Source organism: Palaemon carinicauda, chromosome 39, assembly GCF_036898095.1.
Source record: "Palaemon carinicauda isolate YSFRI2023 chromosome 39, ASM3689809v2, whole genome shotgun sequence".
NCBI lineage: Eukaryota > Metazoa > Arthropoda > Malacostraca > Decapoda > Palaemonidae > Palaemon > Palaemon carinicauda.
In genome coordinates, this window is record NC_090763.1 from 39,099,732 (window position 1) to 39,104,731 (window position 5,000).

Consider the following 5,000-nt stretch of genomic DNA (forward strand, 5'->3'; position numbering starts at 1 on the left):
TCCAGCAGTGAACAGATTATGGAATAATTTTCCTAATCTGGTGAAGAATCGGTGGAATTTCAGAAATTCAAACTAGCAAATGTTTCTCTGTTTACAGATTGAAATAAGTCTCAATTCATAGTTTATATATAACTAATATATTTAACACTGTTAATGATTTTGACATATTTTATATCTTTTTTTTATTATTTTTTATGTATAGTTTATTTACTGCTTCTCTGTTTCCTTTCCCCATTGGACTGCTTTCCCTGTTGGAGCCTTGGACTTGCAGCATTCTGCTTTTCCAACTAGGGTTATCGCTTGGCAAGTGATGGGGATAATAATAATTGATGGATTTTTTTCATTGGACAGTAGGGGAGTGTTTTCGTTATGAGTCCTTCAGATAAAGAAATTACTGTGCTATAATGAAATAAGTAGTTAAATTAAACATCTAAACTTAAATTATTAGAACAATTATAGAACTATTTCTGCTTTATGCTTTTTGTATTCGATTTGATCTCAAGAGAAAAAAGAACTTTGAAATATCAATTCGGGCTTCTAGAATAATGAATCCAAATTTTTATCCTACCTACGAAAACTATGAGTTTTTTTCCTAAAGCTAAAATAATGGAATCTATAGTTATTTCTTAGGCAAGTCACTTAAAAAAATCTCTATATTAAAAAAAGTTTTTAAAATACTATCCTACTGTACTTAATAATCAATTTTCTTACTGAAATCTAAGTTTCATCATTATTCGGAGAAACATTTTGCCACAAAGTTACTCACTCTAAGCATGAACAAGAACCAATGTCAATCTCAAATGTTTAAACAGTAGACTTGCGATAAGAATTATCTTATGAAGGATACTATTGATAAGGCTCTGGTTGTGATGGCAAAATTGTTATCATTACTATATATATCATTATTATTATTACTAGTTGGAAAAGCAGGGGTTCTAACAGGGAAAATAGCCCAGTAAGGAAAGGAAATAAGAAAATATAAAATTTTGAAGAACAGTAACATCAAAATAAATATCTCCTATATGAACTATAAAAAAAAATTAACAAACAAGAAGAGAAACAAGATAGAATAGTGTACCCGAGTGTACCCTCAAGCAAGAGATCTCTAACCCAAGGCAGTGAAAGACCATGGTACAGAGGTCAAAGGCACTACCCAAGACTAGAGAACAATGGTTTGATTTTGGAGTGTCCTTCTCGTAGACGAGCCGCTTATCATAACTAAAGAATCTCTTCTACCTTGCCTAGAGGAAAGTGGCCACTGAACAATGACAATGCAGTAACCCCTTGGGTGATGAAGAATTGCTTGGTAATCTCAGTGTTGTCAGGTGTATGAGGACAGAGGAGAGTATGTAAAGAATAGGCCAGACTATATGGTGTATGTGTAGGCAAAGGGAACATGAACCGTAACCAGAGAGAAGGATCCAATGTGGTACTGTCTGGCCAGTCAAAATGCCCCCTAACTCTCTTGCGGTAGTATCTGCATGGGTGGCTGGTGCCCGGGCCAACCTACTACCTATCTCCCTTTGTAATAAGAGAAAGTGTCTGGTTTTATATATATATATATATATATATATATATATATATATATATATATATATATATATATATATATATATATATATATCTTTCCGGTCACGCTCAGCAATATTGCTAGACGCATAAGTACATGGTCTCTCCCCGTCCCTCGGGTATGGGGGAGAGGGGTTGCAGTTAGAAAAGGAGGAGGGGCGTGAAGGGTTGAGTCTATATGTGTCCATGTGTGTGCATACCTATCTGGATATTTAGCCGTCATATTTGACGATTCACGTACACTAGTATATATATAGTATATATAAATATATATATATATATATATATATATATATATATATATATGTGTGTGTGTATATATATACACATATATATATATCATTCGGTACTTATATAATGTTTAGTTTTACAGTAAGTCAACGAAAAAACGGTATAAAATCTGGTTAGATTTGATCCATAACAAAGTAAACTGAAAATGTTGAATTTAGTGGCACTGAAAGGGCCACTTGTCCTTTAGCGAGTGGTCAGTCCCTTTCGTTAGGATTCCCTTTCGAGGGCATTTATCCCATCTAAAGACACCCAAGGAAAGATCACTTAGACGAGATAGATGGGACCTTTTCGCTGGCTTTCATTCATTAGGCTGTTTCTTCATAGATGACGTCACTCAGTTTTTTTAGATTTACCTCTAAATATTAAGAAATTATGTAATGATGCCACTTTGGTTGACGACGGTCGATGGACACGCTAAGAAAATTTGCTGGCATAGACTGGCATGGAAAATAAGGAATCATCCTCCCCATATCTGTAATGATGTGCTTCCAGCCAAGAGCCAAGTCCTACCTGAAGAATTGGATCCCCCAGAATTTTAATAATAATAATAATAATAATAATAATAATAATAATAATAATAATAATAATAATAATAATAGTTCTAAAACCAATATTAATTTTGATAATTTCACCATTTCAATGCATGCATATATACTGTAGACATATAATATATAGGTAACACACAATGTTATAAATTCAAGAATAGATAAATATTTCTTTTCATTGACAAACAAAGCTAGTTTTAAGCCCCTTCTTGGGTGAAGAGTGGGCTTAGGCGCTAATCATATGAATATGGTCTGTCTATAGAGCATTATCCTGCTTGCCAGGGCAGTGTCACTGTCCCTTGCCTCTGCCAATCGGCCTATCACCAGGATGTAAATTGCAATATCCAAAACCGACACAGAGTTGTTTTAAGTGAGTTAAGGAAAATGGCAACTCTTAGTAGCTTTATGCAAATAGGTTCATTATTTTTTCTTTACATGATATACGCCATCTTTTTCCCCGGCTCACCCTGCAACCATGAAATTGCCCGTCCTTAAAAATGACCGTGCTAAAAACAAAAGTGGCAACGTCTGATAATCAATAAACGATTGTGTCAGTTATAATCAATATACTGTGTTTATCTTCCCCCGAAAATTGTAGACGGGAAATTAATTGGGATATTGCAAGGTATCACCGTAATTCCTCAAGGAAATAAACTGGTTGTTGACACTGCGGTTTGAAGCAGGTGAGATAATCTGCCCTTGGTGAGTGTGTGGGTGGGGGGGGAGGGTTGAGTTTTCTCTCTTTGAGTCTTGGGAGTTGGGAAAGGGAAGGGAGAGGGGAGGGGGAGGGGGGAGGTTGGGGAACGTACCTGTTTGACTCGGAAAGTGACTTGGAGTTGCCGATTCGTTATTAGGTAAAGTAAGAAGAGGTAGTTTAGTTGACGTGCAACTGTTGTCGTGTAAGGTTGTATGACCTTGTGCTCCTTGGAATATATGGCGTTAAACTTTGTATATCTATTGGCTGTTTCACACCGTCTTCAGAAATATCTCCGAGTTTGTCTCGTGTGATGCCTTGAATTGATAGTGCGAACTTCAGTTGGACTATTGTATTGGAGATGATGATTCTTCGAAGGAAACAAAATTACAAAAAAGTGATAGCCTACTTTTGCTTCTCTTTGTGACTTGTCATGGAAGAGATTATTGTCTGTGGGAAACATTTTGGACATCTGGAAACTTTCATTTATTTCGCCTCACACCAAGAAAACAGCAAAAATTCCAAATTTTAACAGAAAGGTAAGTGTTTTTTTTAGGCCAATAGTTTCCATAGAGCCTAGTCTCAGAGAAGCAGCTGCAAGCTGAGTCTTGAGAACACCTTTTAGTGTATGGTAGTACGCCTACGATTGCGGAACTTCCAGGTGAAGTTTGTCCTTAGGTTCAACGGCTTATCAACGCTGACGTTTGTATTTGATTATGTTTATCCTAAGCTAAGGTATAGGTTTACTATCCGTCATAATCAACGCGTAGTTAGGTCTGCTATTTCACATCTTGGTCTCATTTTCCCCGCTCGTTCAGTTCGTGGTTTCACAAACCTTGAACAATCAAACGTGGTTGATATTGACGATACAGTAAGATAACGGTTACGGTATTTATGATTCCTAAATGACATTACAGACAGAAATCGACTAGTTTTTGCACTTCGAGGTTAACTTAGCAATAGAACTCCCCCCCCCCCTCTCTCTCTCTCTCTCTCTCTCTCTCTCTCTCTCTCTCTCTCTCTCAGAGCCGAGGTTATGTGGCTTACGCTGTCAATGTTCGGGTAATAAATAGACTTATAGTGCATGCATGGATTATGCCAAATGCAGAAATTAGTGATTCGAACTACTGGTAATGAAAATGTTTTGCTAAGTTCTGGTTTAGTGCAGATTATTTGGGGAGTTTTGTTTAGAAAAGAAGATTCTTGGCTTTAAGGATGATGAAGATTATTATTAAAATGACCTTAATGTGATTATTAAAATTAGCTTTATCTGAGCTTTATGTGGGCTTTATCTTTTTTATATATTTATGTAAAAGAAAATATGTCTACTGTACATTTGACCAATCTTCTTATTTTGAAGCATTCGACACATTACACGGATAATGTAAATGTAATATTCTACAAGTCAGCAGAGATGAATTCAGATAAAATTCGAAAATTTTCCGTCCAGCTAAATATTTGGCAATCTTCCAAAATTTTGGTTAGGTGCCTTTTCATTTACATTTCAATTAAATGACACCATTAACAAAGACGTTATTTTCGAATCCAGAACGGTAAAGGAATAGTTATAAAAACCATGGATCATTTCCGCCTACCTTAATTAGGCACCGTGAGTCTCCTCGCAATGACAGGAAACCCATCAGAAATCGTTACAAGAAATCACGCAATTGCGTAATTATGGATATCAGGACACGAAAACGAGTAGCCTACTTCCTTAGATAAATTGGAAATCCATTATCCTCACTCCAGTACCTATAAATGAATAGATATTTACATTCTGCCGTTAAATGACACAAGACACGACTTTCCTAGAAATAAAAAATGTCTTTTGTTCTAGTCTCCCAATTAATGTGTGGACTGAAGTAGAATTTTCATCTCCCATTATAGAAAATAAATGTACA

The 5,000-nt window shown here is 35.8% G+C and overlaps 1 protein-coding gene across 1 annotated transcript in view; it reads left to right on the forward strand.

Moving 5' to 3' along the window:
- Nucleotides 1–3,290: 3,290 nt before the first annotated feature.
- Nucleotides 3,291–5,000, forward strand: part of LOC137631135 (dentin sialophosphoprotein) — a 189,547-nt gene continuing 187,837 nt past the window's right edge. The window contains exon 1 of the mRNA XM_068362802.1: nt 3,291–3,638. The gene's annotated coding sequence lies outside the window, so the exon portion shown is untranslated. The remainder of the gene's footprint in view (nt 3,639–5,000) is intronic.